The 17847-nt window shown below is 41.8% G+C and overlaps 1 long non-coding RNA gene across 5 annotated transcripts in view; it reads right to left on the reverse strand.

Annotated features, from left to right (window-relative positions):
• The window catches only part of LOC118163813, a 30962-nt gene extending 19992 nt beyond the window's left edge, over positions 1–10970 (reverse strand). Inside the window, exons 1-2 of one of the 5 annotated variants that reach the window (XR_004749192.1) lie at positions 10651–10970; positions 2562–2621 (exon numbers count right to left, since the gene is read on the reverse strand). This is a non-coding gene — a long non-coding RNA (uncharacterized LOC118163813). Of the gene's footprint in view, positions 1–860; positions 964–2561; positions 3124–10650 lie in introns of those variants that run through there. The other 4 variants (XR_004749196.1, XR_004749195.1, XR_004749191.1 and 1 more) reach the window with 4 other exon arrangements.
• Positions 10971–17847: the final 6877 nt, after the last annotated feature.

A 17847-nucleotide genomic window follows, 5' to 3' on the forward strand; every position in this document is an offset into this window, starting at 1 on the left:
GAGAGAAAAATGAATGGAATAAAAGCTGAAGTGAAAAATGGCTGAGAAGGGGCTTTGCAAGACTTGAGGTTTTCAAACTGATGTTATTGATTTTCTTTTTCTTAACCTCTGAGACAGCCTAGTAGTAGCAGTAGCTCATGCTCAATAAAGATGCCCCAAAGGGCTTTGCTGCTCTGGTACATGGTGAAATACATTTTGCCGTATATCTCAAGACCAAAACTAATTTCTTTCATGTCAAGCTATAACAATGGGAAAAAAAAAAAAAAGGGGGGGGGGGCAGGGGGAACAATAAACACCACCACCCCAGAAATGAGAATGCATAATTGCATACATGATATACACACTAACACTGGCAACAGTGAAATTTTGGATTGGAAAGACCACAGATTTCTTGTATCAACCCCTCAGTTTCCAGTGACTGTGCCTGTCTCACATAAAAGCTGCAGTGCTCCCATGGCTAACTTCTGCATTGGTCAGCTGTCTTCTAACTACGCAACGTACACCCTGGAGTAGGTTTGCTGGCATAACTTCTGGGCAGGCCTTTGCTTGTGAGGCAAAGGAGCCTTGAGCATCCGCTATCTCCTACTCAGCAGTTGCTACCATTTCCAGGGTGAGATACCTCTTAATCTATTCTTGCTAACATATTCTGAGACGGCTTAAATTGCTTTTTAGGTATGCATTTCCTGTGTCTGCAAGATACATCCTGACCATTATTTTTATTTTGTAGTTTTTCACTATTTTTCAATGAAAATTTGTTCACCTTCCATTACATTTATTGTAAATTACTGTAGAGTTGCCATCACAAAATCATCAACAAAAACCATCAACAAGACAGAATGAACAAATTTGTTTTGACTTACGTTTTCAAAGCACTCTGGAATGAAAGCGCCAAACATTTAGGGCTCATCTACAGCAACTGGGGGATGCCAGACTGAAAAATGTAACATGCTGGATTGTGTATAACTGTGGATAAGGATAAAGATATCTTATTATCATGAGGTTTATTTAATGTTTTCAAAATTTTTGCATTACATTTCAAGGTATACCAGGATTTTCTGAATACCAGTTTCTTTTTTTCTGTCCTCTGAAATTTATCTGAGCTGTTACTCAGTGAAAAAGAATGACTGCGCTGTGGAGTTGCTCAGTCACAGATTTCTCCTACATTCAAGTCTAATTTCTTTTCCTCTACCCATTGCACATGATCAGCAACCAAAAAGATTACTTGATAGAGTTTTTCAAGAGATTAAGTAAATAAATAAATTACATTAATCTATTAGCTGTATGATTGCCTTATTATTATTTTAACTCCAATACATAAGGCCTGGTTTTAGAGGAAATCCACTTGGTTTGTCCCAGTCTAACACACCGGGCAGAGAGACACGTGATTCTTAAATGCTGGAGGTGGCAGATGATGTTAGATTGACCCTACACTAAAGGTGCAAATTTATATTACGTTTTGCAGAACTGAGGCGATGAAACATGAAAGAACTGTAGTTAGAAAAGCTGAATGAAGAACAACCCTCTTTCAAAATTCAGTTCCTTGTATAAACACCAGTATTTTACGCTAAACGTTTGCAAAACTGATTTCATCTACTTTTTAAGAAGCTCATTTCCTTGGTGCAATTTGATTAGGTCTTAAATGCACTGCAAAAGCTGTGCATGACCTTTTTGAATATATGTCTGACACTTACCAGGAAAAGTATACCTAAGAAGTGTTTCCTGTAGCTAGTTCAGTGTTGCGTGCAAAGATGGTTAGCATTTCTTAACAAAAAAATCCTTCTCTGGTGAACTTTTTTTTTCTTCCCTGTTTGTTTGTTTTGGAAAACCAGCAACACGTCTGACAGCAGCACAGGTATTTAGGCCCTCAGGATTTTCAGTAAATTGCCCAGCATGGAATATTGTCCTGCCTTGGTATTTCAGTATTTGGGTGCAGGAAGAAAGGAAGGGTTAGCCTATTTAAGGCTCGGGGAGGGAATTACTAGGTAGCAAATAGGTAAGAAAAGAATGAATTTATTTAGAAAAATCTTAACAATTCTGGATTTTTCTTTAACTTCAACTGTATCTGCATTTAAGTACCTTTAGCACTTAATCATAGGAACTAATTTCCTGACCAGCTCAGCTGAAGTGAGAAAGAGAAGAAACACTTTCCAAGAGCTCTCTTCCTAAATCTGTATCGATAGCTGTCAGAGCATGAATATACATACAGCTTAACAAAACAGTGGAAAAAATACCATGAGAGTTTGAAAAGTAGAATAGTTAATGAATGTTTGTCAGCAATATAAGAAAGAAACATAGTTCAAGAAACCATGCAATTTAGAGGAGAAAACTACACTTTATGTCTTGCAACCATAATATTCAAATTATTCCTCATTCACTAGGAGGGATGCAAGGCCTGGCCAGGTGCCTTTAACATTTGGTGCCCTCTGCAATACAAACATTCCTGTTTTCTCCATATATTTTTTACGTTCCGTCCTCAGTCTGGAATACATTGGTGATTTGGAGAGGCGATTAGGCTGCATTACTGTTATTTCAAGCAAACGAATCAATACTAATGCACTCACCTTTATTTCCGAAGTGGCTAAAGAGCTGTAACATTAACTTCAAAACAGGGAGAACGCTTCCTGCATGTGTTAGGACACTAGTAAGAATGGGCTCAAGGTAACAACCCAGCAAGAACCGTTTGCTGAGGCAAATTAATTATTAATCAGGAGCTTGCTTATTTTAAAACATTTGACAATTTCACAATAAATGAAGACATAGCCAGAAAATTGTTATCAAACCCAGACACTACTGAAGTCATGTGGAAAAATAAAAGTATACAGTATGGATTTTGTAACCTGAAACAACCAACAAAGAAAACTAATTCAAAACAGAACTCTCTGAGCTCTGAAGTTGCCCTTGCCCTCAACTGGGCACTTCTTTTTTTGACACTTGAATGAACTTTGAGCTCAGGTATACTGCTATGGAGAAAACATATTAAAGAGAAAATGCAGAGGAAAGTTCCTTTACTGATGGTATGTGGGCTGGAGTCCGGTCCACTGTGCCTATAGACAAGTGACAAATCAGTTGCTGTGTGAAATACATCTGTCAGGTTACACATATCAGATCAAAGGGCCCAAAGGGGCCAGGGTGAGATGGAATATGCTCAATATTCACAGAAACACGTGCTTTATTTCCATGCTTTCTCACCAGAAGAGCTCCAAGGGCTGCACACTTACTAGTGAATAACCTTTCCTGGAAACCCTTTGTAACTGGTACAGCAGTCACAGAGAGAGACAGCCTGAACCACAGCAGAAGGAAACCTCATTTATCTCCAGTTTCAGAGTTAAGAACTACCTTATTTCTGAATCTTACCTTTCAGAAGATGGTTCACTTATCTATAGATAAAATTCTTGTACTATAAATATCCTCTAAAACCAAATTCCCTTATGCTGCAGCCAGTGAGACCAGAGTTTGGTCTCAGAAGATCTGCAGACAAATGGATGCAATGATTTTCAGGCTATTTTGCTCAGCATTAAGCAACAATTTAGTTGCAGTAATTCCTGTCATTCCTCCCCCCCAAAAGCTGTTCTACAACATTCTTTTTCTAGACCTCATCACTTTCAGTTTCCTTGAGGACTGAGTCTTTTATACAGAGATTTCAGTTGGCTGAAACTATCAAGTTCCTCAGGATAAGAAATCAATAAACATTTAATATTTAAGCAGCTTACAAGCAACAACTGAGCTCCAGACGTGGCAGCGGTGTTCCAGCTACAGACAATTTTTGAAAATCAAAATGCTAGAACTAGCAAGGTATTAGCATGTGTTATACTTATCTCTATTCGAGGACCAAGTACCTCACTTACAGTATAAATACTGTTAATGATGCCTTCCAACATCTACTTTTTACCCTCAATGAATGCATCCTATTTCAGCCTGGAGAATGTAAATCTGATTTGAGAGAACATTAACAGTAAGGGTTTAAGAGAAAGGCAACTCCAAAAGTCAAGCAAAGCCCAAGCAGCAAGTGCTTCAATTATCTCTTCCAGTAAAGCCGATCTGTTTGATCAATGAATCCCCCAGCAGGTGTTCCATATCTGTTTTGTTCTCTCAGGATACATTTTGTTGTGGGTCAGCTCCTGAGAATATCTTTCATGACTCTGCTGAAACTGAGCACTTAAAGGAGAGATTATGTGCCAGCTGTCTAAATGCAGCACGATGTTACGGACAGGTTGGGACTTCAGCACTAAGAACTCACATTCTACATAATAATATAGTCTAGAGAGAGAGGCACTATATAAAATATGCATTTACACACAGACATTTCCTTTTCTCTAATAGGCACCGTTATCACAGAAGACCTCTCAAAGTGCAGGTTAAGCAGGAAAAGAGCAGAGGCAAGCCACCACCAGGGCCTTTCCCAGCCTCTACATGCATCAACACACGGTCAAGCAGTTTCCAAGTATGTTTTCCCTTCCACTTAGCAGCTGAGAAGTAATCCCCGTAGAAACAAGTTAAGCATATATATGTACAATTCCTGCCTGAAATCTTAAAGATCATGGACCAATTTGGCCAAATAGACATTTTTTTCACATTGATATAGTAGACCTTAAAATCAAAATAATCCCTATGCCCTTTTAATAGGGTGAATACTTTAACAGCAAACACGTTCTTAAATTTTAAGAGAAATCAATGTTATTTCTTCCAAGCCTTTAAGAAGAAGTAAGAAACCTGAAACAAGGACTGTCTGAAAATAAAATATGTGAGTCCTTGTAATCCTCAGCTTTCTTATCTTCAGAAAAAGTACTTATTTACTGGAGATAGCTGGCCACTCCATCAACATCACTAATCTGTTAACCGTGTGAATGATCAGTAATGTCTGTGTTTGAAAGCAATGCTGTTTAGCTGAAAACTCCCATTATGAATGATTTTTGTAATCTACCACTGTAATGAAGATATCGCTCCAACACAATGTGCTAATTGATCAGCAGTGTTCTTCCCTGGGCGATTATTTTATTTTCCTCTAGATGGCAAAAACCAATTGAATTGGGAGTATAGAAAACAGTCAACTATGTCTCTGATGATTTCTGCATGTCTCCCTAATTGGCTTTTTCTTTAATTTCTCATTACCTAATGGCTTGTGAATGGCATACTCAAAGCATGTTCCCTATAGCAAACTCTGCCTATTGAAAAAAAAAAAAAAAAAAAACAAACAACAACAAAAAAAAACCTTTAATTCTTACGAACTCTTGTTTTTTAGAAGTGCTTGATGACTCTGCATTTGTCAGCTGTGGGTAGCTGATGAATTGATTATGTTGCTCATGGTCTGCAGGACTGTACACTCCCTCCCAGCTCTGTGGCAGGATGGCTCATCCTGGCTTTGAGAGGCCCCTGGGGCTCTGAGAACATGGGATGATCTTACAGGGCAGGTGAAAAGGTAGCTCTTTGTTCAGTGTTTACAGGTAGGTACCGTCAGACTTTTACACGAGCAGACAGCTGGTGACAAACAGTTCCCAGTGGTATCGAGCCTTAACATACATTCTCAAGGAAGCCAAGCTTCTTTTACCTGGCATTCACCAATGGAACAGCAACAGAAGCTAATCACATACATCAATGAAAAATGCACTCTCCTTTATCCAGATCAAGGACCTGGTTTCAGTATGGTTTTCTTCTGGATTTCCTATCCATTTGGGAGGAAGAAGAGAAAGATATGTTATGCACAACCATCTAATTCAAACACACACTTGGAATATAGCCAGGGCTTAAACTGGGCTTTGAAAGCTGGGGAACAAATTTTGGAGAGTCAGGGGGACCTAGTAGCTAACATGCTTGACTGGGAATCAGATGTCTTCTGCTCACAAATGCCCTTTATCCGATAGCCCTTCTGTGTGCCCCAGAAGCAGCAATCTCTGAGAAGGAAAGTGCAGTGCACAACTGTTTGGTGTCTTGAGCAAAACATTGCAGCTTCCAGCTACCCGAGATGTAGAAAACAGAGTTCCAGACCCAATTTTATGCTTCTTGCAGAGCAGCCAAAGTCACAATGAAAACAGAGCAGATGAGAAATACCAATGAAAACTTGTTTACTTGACAACATTGCCTTCTCTAGCTTAGGATTTAAGGGGTGTTACTTCTGGCTGTGTCTGTATATTACAGCTGTACTGACAGGTAAAGTTCTTGTGACAGGAGACATGGGACTGACTGCTGCTCATGCTACATCTAGGCAGGGATGGGAATTTGAGCTCTAACTGGTAATTTAGGGTATGTTAAGCACCTGACTTTGCTGCTGAAATATGCAGGTATGAACTCTACCAGCTCTCAGAACTGCATGTAAGGAAAGAGTAAAGCCCTGGATTTTTTTTTTTTTTTTTTTTTTTTTTTTTTTTTTAAAAAAAGACACTATAGCAGCTGACTGTATATCTCTGCTCTGGACATATTTGTGTCTCCAAGCATTTAGTATCTGTACTCACGGTATTATCAGCAGAAATATTTCCTCCAGGCAGTTGCTGACTCTGGAGGCACAGGTGAAAGATATTTGCAAGCAGGATGATCTATGCTGCTTCTTCCAAATTTAGAGCCAGACTTACATAAATAAAACTTCTCTGGTTGCTGGGGTGCTATAAAGATGTCTAAGCACAGCTAGGGTTGTGCATTTCTGAGCTAACACTCTGCAACCTACAGCATTAAGACATTAACCCACGGGGACCTGCAGTTTGTACTGTGTAATGGATGCATATACGTTAAGGGCAGCCAGTCTCAAGGATGATACATTTGAGGTGCACCTTGTATGGTATTTTTGGTCAGAGCTCCTTACTACAGAGACACACTAGTCTAGTTTTTCAGGAGAAAGTATGCTACTATCATGTTTACTGGTCAATTACTGCTAATGAAAACAAACAACATGCATACTTAAAGTAATTATAAACCTCATGCTAAGAAACCAAAATTAAGTTAAATAAGCACAACTCATTTTTTCACCATTTCCCCACTGGCAAAATAATCAAATTACATCTTGCAATTTTTAAGTATTCTTAGCATAAATTATTGACTTTCTTATAATATTAATATTGAATAGCCTACAATTTTTTGCACTGCAAGCTTTCACAACTCCAGATTCCCACCACACTTGATCAGATTTTAAAGCATATCAGCATATGAAAATATTTTATTTGAAACTTCATTCATGTTGCCACTAGCTACAGAAGCATTTTGCAGACGCTTTCTTTTATGCAGGTATGTGCCAGCTTCGTCAGCAACAAGAAGAAAACGAGGAATGAAAAACTACCTCATCAGATGGACAATTATTTTCTTCCTCTAACCATGAGGAACAAGAAAGAGGAGATTTTTAATAGCGTGCTTCCTTTTTGCTAGTTGTTCTTTTCTTGTTACTAGTAAGAGAGAACAGGATGACCTGGCCTGGCTCCTGGGGCTTGTCTTCTTTACTGCAGTTTTATCCACACCTGCACAATGGGTAAAGGTTACTGACGGGTACCATCTGCAATGAGGGCAGCTATGTAATCCCAACACAGTTTTATAATAATTCCTTTAACACCGTTGACTTCAGATTACCAAATTTTGGTGAGTTTTCTTGGATCCCACTATCCTCTTGATCCTTGTTATCTAGAACTTTAGAGAGCTTCATGTTGTGCCTCTGCATCCTGGGTTTGCTCAGTGGTACCATAGCACTGTATCTTCTGAAATTCTGTCCTTTCCCCTCCCCCCCCCAGCCCTTTTTTATTTTTTCTTTTAGATTTTTCTGAAATCTTTCACATTTCTTTCTTTTTATGTTGTATTGGCTCTTCTCAGATGTTTTAAGGTCTTTAGGAAGGCACAAAGCATAGCACCATGTGTACAGATTTTATAAACTCCTGTCACCTGAGCTGCCCACTCTCCTATAGTACTGTGTTGATTCAGTGCTGGAAGGGTGATGCAGCTGCATATGTTCAACCTCTTTTCTTATCTTTCCCCTCAATCTCCTCAGAGGATTTAACTGCTGGATCATCTAAATTATTAACTCCAGCTACATTCTTGTAACCAAACTTTAAACCAGAGCCTGTGACCATTTGCACTTGGGGTGAATTTACTGCTGTTTGGATTTGTATTGTTGTAGTTAGTTTTTCCAAAATAATCATGTTGTTTTATGTTTTTGACATAACACAGACACTGAGATGTCTTTTCCCACCCTCTCTCAAGTATGTCAACTAACCAGCATTTCTATTTCATGGTTACAGTCTCCTAGCAACAAAACTTTATCTTAAACTGACCCTTGTTGTTTTGGAGACCCCATGCCCAGAGCATGTTACATCTCTTCCATATCTTAAACACACTTAGTACTTTTTCTTTGTTCTTGCTTTGATTACTCATCATGTTTGTATTCATTGTCTTCCCTGAAGTAAAGCATCAGGAATATGCTAACATTTAGACTTGCACTACTCCTACTTCTGGTTGTTCCTTTGCAAATGATCCATCAGTCTGTCACTTAGCAAACCCTTTCCTAAAAGGAAAGCCAAAAAAGACTTTGGAGGCTTAACTGCACATTTCTGAGTGCCTGTGACAGAGGGTGTCTGCGTGTCCCAGCTGTCCCAACTTTACGAGCCCTCGGGATGAGGTTTATGAACTGTCACAGCAAGGGGAATGTTGCTTCTCAAGAACTTGCAGCCCCTCCCATGTTATGACCAAGTGACTCAAGGGGAAGAGAAACACCCAGGGGAGAACCCATCTGATCTGCACAAGGAAACAGCAGCAATGGAAAGCTGCATTCAGCACATTTCTCTCAACTACAGGACTCAAAAAACCCTGCACACATACACACAGTCCCTGCTTGAGTCACATGCAAAGAACAAAAGCAGCTGAAACTCCTCTGGCCATGTTAATGGTCTGTCTGGGCCCCTCTGACAGTAGTTGAACGCCTGGGTTCTTGTAGAGGTGCAAAGACATGGAAATGATTCTTTATGGGTCTGGTTCCAGCAGATTTCAGTAAGTATGGCATCTCTATAGTCTGATATTGGTTTGCTATTTTTTATTTTAATGAGGTGTATGGAAACTTCTGGCTGCGCCTCGTCACAGAGACCCCTCAGTTGCTCTGGTCCCCTTCCTCCTCTTTTCTAGCTGGGCAAAAGAGAAAGGCACATCCAACTGCACTGCACCCAAAGAGAAAATCAGATGCTGAAGAGTTGGGGTGGCTTTGCAAGCATCACAATTAGTGCCAAGGAAAACGGGGCAGGAACACAAAAATGGAAGCTATATAAACAATCAGATTTCTTTGAATGCTGACAGCTTCACAGAAGATGCCTGCACCTCAGGGTAAGTCAAAGCAGCCCACTTCATTTGATCATTTGTGGTGCTGACCGCCAAGACATCAGACCTTCTCATTTCAGCCAAAATTAGCAAATAGCTTTGACCTGTCTCTCTCAGTCCGAGGCAGATAACATACACACACTATTTGATTTTTTTGGAAGGAGATGTGTGTGTGAATGGGGAGTGGGAAGACCACAACCAAAACGAAAAAAAAACACACATTAACTTCACCTGGATGCCACACATACCCCACACATATTGAGGCTTGAGCCTTGTTTCTTCAGTCTCTCTCACACACAAAAATGTTGTTTGTGTAAATCTAGACAGATAAAGTGAAAGACTTGTATGGTACCAGCAAAGTGGCTTAGGTAGTCATGGCAACCACGTCAGCGCTTACAAAACTTCCCTTCTTCATAATCTTTTCTGCAGTTTAGATAACGCACATGTGAGCTGTAAAAAATGAGTATCTGATCTAGAGCAGTAAAATGAAAAGTAACACTGTTCAGCATCCAAAATAGTGGAAGCTGGGACGCTGCTAATTATTTGGTGTTATTAACAACAATAATTTTGTTCAGTTTCCACAGGGTCTCCTCAATGTGTCCAGGCTTAAATGAGATCAAGACCTTTACCCCAAATCTAGCAGTGAGCAGGGAAGGGAAGGAGAGGGAGGTTTAGCACTAATTTTAAGGGAAGAAGATCAAACACTAAATACAGAAGTGTCAGAGTATTATTAATGTATTCAAATTCTCATTTAGTTATTTCCTGCAGCACCTGATACCAGAAGGGCTCTGCTGCTGCAGTCCTGACACGAAGAACACCTTCTGCATGATTTGTAGCTTCCCACAAACCATCCTTTAGAGCAAGAACTAACATATGTATTTTTCTATCAATCTTCTATGCTCGTTACATTTTCACTTGGTTTTCAAAGTGGAAATTTAAAATCCCCCTCAGTCTTAGTCACAGTTAGAAACCAAAGCACACCAGGAATGAACGCCTCTCTCTACCCTGGAGAGGAGTTAATGGATTGGCTTCCAGCAAAAAATTGCTGTCAATAAGACAAATCACCACCTTCCTAATCAAGTCGCATATCCAAGAAAATGGCAAAGTTTTATATGCCCAAGTCTTCCAAGGAGTCACAAAGTTGCTTCCAGGGGGAAAAAGAAAATAAGAGTTTGGCATCTGGGCTCTTCATTTACTTTCATGTACCATTACTATAGTTAAGTGTCATTTACTGATGAAAACAGTAAGAACTTTAAATTTTTATTTTGTAATAAAGTATCTACAACATGTTCATGTTCTCTTGTTTAACTCAGCTAAGAAAAAGAATTCATTGACATCCACTAGAATGCCCACATTTTGTGTGAACACTGTACTTACAAGGTCTCCCTCACCAGTCTCGGGGAAAGAGCACCATCTTCTGGGAAGCCGTCCTGTGGTGGTCAGGGAGGGACATGTTCTGATGGATCCTCGCGTCTCTTCTCCCGGATCACACAGTGAGTATCAGGTTTTTATCAGAGATGCTTATCAATGCAGGACAGTTCACCTCAGAAATCCATCTTCTGCAGGGCTGTTAATGCAAAGAGGCCCTGAGTAAGCAGAGATTTACCAGTTAATCCACTGCAATAAAAATTCTTAAAAACCAGTGGGCACAACAAAAGGAGAATTTCACCCAGGAGCTCACTGTTGAGGTATCAGAGTAATCCTGATGCATGACCAAGCTGATAATAAAATGCAAAGCTCATCCTTAGGATGATCTCTGTCACAAGCGAGTTCCATAGCTCACATGACGGAAATGAGAAATTGCAAATGACTCTAAAACCTCCAAAATCAATGATGCCACAGATGATAAAAATATTTACCAAATTTAATACAGCATAGCAAATACCTGAGAAGGGATCTTCTCCACCAGGTAGAGAGTGGTAAATATCTGCTAGCCCTACATACTGGAAAACACCATCTCACGACTTGGTGTACTGCATTTAACAGCATACGTAAATGGTAGTTTTGCATGGAAGCTTTGTGCTTCTTTTTAACTTACAAGCATCCACTTACTGTACTTCCTTGTTCCAATTAATCACAAATATTGTGCTGCACAAAGGCTGCATGGATGTTCCATATGCTGGTGATGCTAGGGAACTAGTTATGCAGGAGTCAGTGACTGGAAGTTGTGTCACTTTGTTAGAGGGGATTCTGCTTCAACCACATAACAATTTTACTGAAGTAAGATAAGCAAATAAATAGCCAAATCATCTGCCTAGGAACATTAATACCATTTGTTGAGAATTTTCTCTTAATTATATACAGCTATTTAGTGTTAGACTTTGTCCTTTTTCCTAAAGGTTTCAACAGCACTGAGTAACTGGTTTCATCTTCAGATTCCTGTCTGCTTGCTCATTAGCTAGTGAAAGAGATCTTAAAATACCATCAATGGTAACTAATCTTATTAAATGTCTCCAGTTTTCTTTCTTAAAACAAGGGGTTTGGAACTAATACAATGAAAAGTCAATAAAAATATATGTTCATAATTCACACCCTACATGGCTGATCCTGAGTAGCTGTGCATTGTGCCCCTGTACCAGCCCGTAGGGAAGGGGAATTCTACCAGGCAACACATGAGGACAAGGAATCACTCTGCTAGATCGCTCCTGATAAAGCCTGTCTGTACCACCTGGTTTCATTTGAGGAGGGACTTGTCTAAGGACACCAGTAACAGAACATTTACCACTACTTGTTTTTATTTATTTATGTATGTATTTATTTATTTATTTATGATGATACCAACTTTACTGCTTTGATTTGCAGTTTTACTTTTAGCACATTGATTTACCTCATTGTGGAAAAAAACCCTGAGCTACTGGTTTAATGCACCGCAAAGAACCTGCTTGAAGACGCCAGCTCTTTTTCTGGCTGCACAATGTCTGTGAGCAGAACATAATGTCACCAGATCGATTTAATCGCAGGTGATGGTTCACGATTTTTTTTTCTCCGATACCTGAATGGAATGATTTGTATGAATCTCCTAAGTCACATCAGATATTTTTTTCTCAGTTGAAGCCAGAAGACAAATAATTCAAGAGCCACTCCAAACCCTACTTGGATTGAGACAGTTACAAAGCAGGGTCTGTGATAGGCGTTGTCTAGAATCCCTACCCAAAGCAAGAAATAAGCAATAGAGCAGCTTCACTGTACAAAGGTATTTCCAATCTTCTATTAAAGTACTTCTATCTTTGTCTGTCCCCCCCCAGCTTAGAGAGGGAAATGGTGTCAGAGATTTATGCTGAATGTTTTCTCTCCTAGCTCTTACCTGAAACATTATTCTCAACTTTTGCTGAATTTGGTATAATGAATCTAACTTTTCTGGCAGCTGGCACCAGCTTTTAACATCTGTGATTTCAGGCACACTCTGCTTTTCTGAGAGCTTGTTTCCCTTTTACCACAGCAACAACACTGTTCATGAAGCATGATGGATCCTATTTTATTCAATTACATTTTTTCCCCAACATTTCTTTACCCAGGGGCTTCAAAAAGAGGGAGAGCAAAAGGGAGAGCTAGATGCCTGCCCACATTTCCATCCCTGTTCTCCTCCTGCTGTTTGGTTAAGGGCAGGGCAATCTCAGCAACTGCTCGAGAAGAATATGGGAGCTGCTGCCTCCATCCAGAGCTATAGCAAGGGCAAGAAGAAAAGGGCATTGAGTTTGTGCCAGCACCCTCCCAAACTGCAGCCTGGTGTGAAAGGCTGCTGGCTTGTCGCTGTTGCCTTGTGTGCCAAGTCACGTGAAATTGCCCTGGAGAGGAGGGGGAGGACAAGGGAAGGGTAAGGGAAGGAGACACCCGGGCAGTACGTGCTGAGAGTGCCAGAACATCTCCCTCCAGCACTGCCTGTGCTTAATGTTGCCTCAGCAAGGTGCTGGGAGCACGTTGGTCCTGCAGCTGCCTCTGAGGTGTATCGGTCTCTGCTCCAGAAATAGTCACCCAGTGCTTGCGACCAAGGTGGTGCCTCACCAGGTGCTCTCCCTGCCTGCCTGCCCAGCCCTAGCTGGGAGGTGAACCACTCCTCATTTGCCTTCTGTTACAGAACTAAGTGCTGTGCCATACCAAGGCTTTGGGTTGCTGTGTTGGGTCTGTCTGGGATGGAGTCACCTTTCCCTGCAGCAGCCCACACAGTGCTGTGCTCTGCACTCATAGCTGGAACAGCACTGGTAGTGTTGTGTCTATTGCTGCATAGTGCTGGCACAACATCAGAACTCCTTCCAGGCCCCCAGGAGCCAGCAGGCTGGGGGTGGGCAATTGATGGGGAGGGGACATCACCAGGGCAGCTGACCTAAATCAACCAAAGGGATATTCCATAACACCTGATGTCACACTCAGCAATAAAAGGGGGGCTCTCGTGGGGGAGGGTCTCTCCTGAACAACCGGTACGCGTTTTGAGGCCCTGCTTCCCGGGACGTGGCTGAACATCGCTCGTTGATGGGAAGTAGAGAATAACTTTTTTTTTCTTTCTCTCTGTGCTTCCGCGCGGCCTTGTTGTTTCTTTTGTTTCTCTTTCTCCCCATTCCCCTTTCCTTTAATTAAAACATTCTCATCTCAAACCTCGAGCTCTTTGTGTTGTCTTTTCTCCCCCTTCCTCTTTGAGGAGGGGAGGAGTGAGAGAGCGGTTGTGGTGGAGCTCGGCTGCCCACTCAAGTAAAACCATCAGAGTTGCTTTAAGCCTTCTCCGCAAAGTCAAGGAGATGTTGAATTTGCATCGCTTCCCATCTGAGAATGACTTTTTGCCAAGCTTTAATCACTGAACTCAAACAAGTTTGCTGATTCAGGTTATAAAACAGCTTTAAAACCTCATCCTTGGTGCAACCAGTTCTTTGTAACACAGATCAATGGAGACCCCCCTTCCAACTCCAACATGACGCACGTAAACAGCAAAACCCACTAACAAGTATTGGATTAGTACTCCACAGTAACACCAAGAGGTCTTTGCTATGCTTCTAGAAAATGCACAAGCATGCAACAGTTTGCTTTCTCTCTGTTTATTATCCCTGTGGGCAAAGCAGATGAAGAAGAAAAAAGGAAAATATTCCTGTCATGGCTAGAGCAGTTACATTACTGCATTACAGGCTGAGCTGCAATGTTTTCCTGTACCTTTTTACAACACAGCTTCTTGGACAATGCAACTCCTGAGACGTTGTGCTTAATTTAACAGCCAGTGTAATGGCTGGGATTGTGCCACATAAATAGCAAACAGAAACAGAGCTTTTAAAATGACAAATCACCCTGTTCCTACGGAGTTAGGGCAGAATTCTTTATTCTTTTCCTCTCTGAGGCAAGAATTCCATTAATTACCTTTTTCTCTGTACAAGTTCATGTGTTTTGTTAAGCTCGAGGGCGGCGCCACCTCCAGCTGGGGCCGTCACAGCCACGCAGTCACACTTCCACCAGGCCCGTGCCAGCCGGAGCCACGTCCGTGCCCGCCAGACAGGCTGCCCAGGGCCTCCACACAAGCTCTGCTGCCCCTTCTCCAGGTGCTGCAAATGGCTCACAGCGGACAGAAGCCACGGGCTCAGTGCCACAAGGGAGCAAGTGCCTGCGTGCTCAGCACTGGCTGTGTCAGGAGAACAGCTGAGGGAGCTGAGCCGGTGCCCCGCTAGGAACAGCTGGGCTTCCATTTATTTATTTATTTAGCTGGTTTTTGGCACGTCAGCTCCTGCATCTCCTGTACTCAGCAGATGTTAAAATCACATCATCAATAACAAAAACCAAAAATTCAAATATTTGCCCAGCATTTGCCAGTGCCTGAACAGCTAATTGTAAGGTAAAACCCGTATTAATTAATTAAAAAGACAGTATAGGATTGCTGCTGTCATGCCAGGCGCCAGCCGAATGCCAGGGCTTTGCTGTGGGACGCACAACGCGTCCTGTAATACCTCAGCAAAAATACTGTATTGAGAAAAACAAAGGCAGCACCCCCCTGGCTTTAAGGTGTAGCTGACATATGGTTTATTTTGCCTCATTTGAGAGTAATTGTATTGCCTGGTTTCGCCTCGCTGTTCTTTTTTTTCAGCTTGGCTTCAGAAGAATAATTAATTTTAAAATACCATGGGCTCCTTGCCAACTTTTTCAACATGAAAGGCTCACACTGAAGTGCATCTACTGGTGTCACATATTTCCACCTTACAGAGACACCACTTGGCTTTAAACCCCTGCTAGTACCATACATACCCTGTGGAATTGCTCCCCTTAGGATGATTTGCCTGACCAAAACCAGAAGCGTGTGAAACAAGAGGATTTGGAAGAAAAGTCCAAAGACCCAAATGCTCTGGGCTGAGCTCTAACTGTTAGTAACACCACAGAATTCATGCCTATGATATGTTCCAAACCACTATTTTATTGATTACTGCGAAATCTAGGATCACAAAATGAGCAGAAATGCAAAAGTTCAATGCTTTCTTTTTAAGAATCTTAGAAAATTAGCTTCCTAACAAAGCCACTGCCCTACATCTCTAAAACCAGATGTTATTTTTAGATGTCCTACAGGTGAGCAAAGTTTCCTCAGTGACTGTGCAGTCAGCAACCCCGGCGTCAGGCCCTTCAGTGCCGCAGCAGCCTGCAGCCCCGGTACATCCCACCCAAGGAAGCACTTGGTGGGCTGAGGCACCCCACTGAATGGCACCAGCAGCCAAGGAAAAGCCCAGGAAAGCCCAGGAAAGCCTGGTGCCCTGGGCAGACAATGCCCCCGCCAGGCTGGCCCGACCAGGGGAGAGGCTGCTGCAGCCACACGGGCAGTGGGTGTTTAGGGGGGCGCATGGAAATATCCCCACACTTTTCTCCCATTTCTGCAATCCGGTAATTCCTATGTATGTTCTCTAAAAAAGAGATGTTATTTGAAACACCACTGCCAGCCCGAGACATTTTGCGATGAATGTGCAAGCAGAGATGATCACACAGAAGTTCCTAAAGATTTCCCCAGTGTCCCCTGCAAGAGCTAAATGCTAACCTCTCCTTTCCTCCTCACAGGCAGACATACCACTCCGATTTAAAATTCCAGTCACGGTGCGATTCAGGGTCAGAGGCACACACACGGTGCTACATTTGCAGAAAGGCCCACGGCTGGGATCAGCACCAGGCACTCCCAACGCCAGCTGTGCACCAGGGTATGCCGGCTCTTGCTGCAACACCAACTACTGCTCCGCAGCGTTTGCTTGCAGGGCCACGGCTATTCTCCTTGTGTTTTGAGGCCTCATAACAGCTGATGTTCTTTTTTTTTGCACAAATTTGTCTCAAATATTGTGCTCTGAGATGGAACATTATAGACCAAATCATGCGCCACTGATATTGGCAAAGCTGTTGCTACTGACTGTGGCAGCTCTGCTATTAACTCCACAGGGTCACTCCTCATACCCGGCATCGTGTATGGGTGAAACCTTACCTTGCAACCGCAGGAATCAGCCGCAAGCTTTTCCCTTTATGCTATACCCCACTTCCCCATTAAATTGATGGCTATAGAGCAATGGCTTTAGAAATGAAAATACAGGATCTTCTTTGCTATCGGATGAGAATGACAACACAAGTAGGAGAGAGGCTATCACTTAAATGTATCAAAAGGCCATTTATAATCATATGAGGTTGCTAGCAGGTTGGCATGACCGATTCGTGTAGGGAAGACTGTTGCCATCCCTCCATATTCATTAAAATTATCTCATTTTGACAGAATTTCAACAAACCCTGGTCTGCACAATTATGTTTTTCTGTAGCAATTTAGAAGTTCTGAAACACCTGCAGATAAGTGAAAAACTGTTAGCTGCCTATCAGCAGAGTGCTCCCAGAGAAGGAATAGTGCTATCTTTCTTGCTATTTCTTTCAGATAAACTATTGATGTACAATAATACAAATTGCACGGTATTAAAAGGAGCGAAAGCAAAGATTTCATACTGAATGACTGCTTTGGGGCTATTGAAGTTCTGTGAGCTGCTCAGGCTCCATGAAGTTTGAATACTCACCAATTTTTGCAGTTAAGAAAGTAAGTATTGTGTTCCTGGGGAAAATGCTCTCAGTAGCTCTAAGTGACACACCAGAGGAAAAATTAATCATGCACAGTTGAATGCATTTCTCTAAAGGAAAAGGATGGCCATTGTACAACCTGCGCACAGCCCAGTTCTACTGCTCCTTTTGTGCTCTACTGAAATGAAGAGAAACATCCACAGCTTTCTGAGGGTGATGGGGAGGTAACTTTGTTTCGCACCTCGCAGCAGCTCTCAGGAGAACATACCTGGGCACAGTCCCCATGATGTTATCCTCAGCATTTTCCCCTTTGCCTTTTCCCTTTTTGCATCTGCAGAATATTTTTCTAAAGCTTCAAGGGAGATTGCTGCCAAGCTCTCTTGCATTTGGGGCACTTCCCATAGAGCATGGCTGCAGAGACTAACTAATAATGAACACCAAACCCTTTGGAAAAGGTACTGGCCAGGAAATCCAGAAGTCACTACTTCACACCTTCCCCCATAATATTTGGAAAAAAAGAAGGAAAAAGGGAACATAGCAGTTTGGCCACATCCTCCTGCTTAATATTCCCATCTGCTTGCT

This window comes from Oxyura jamaicensis, chromosome 3 (genome assembly GCF_011077185.1).
Source record: "Oxyura jamaicensis isolate SHBP4307 breed ruddy duck chromosome 3, BPBGC_Ojam_1.0, whole genome shotgun sequence".
NCBI classification, from domain to species: Eukaryota; Metazoa; Chordata; class Aves; order Anseriformes; family Anatidae; genus Oxyura; species Oxyura jamaicensis.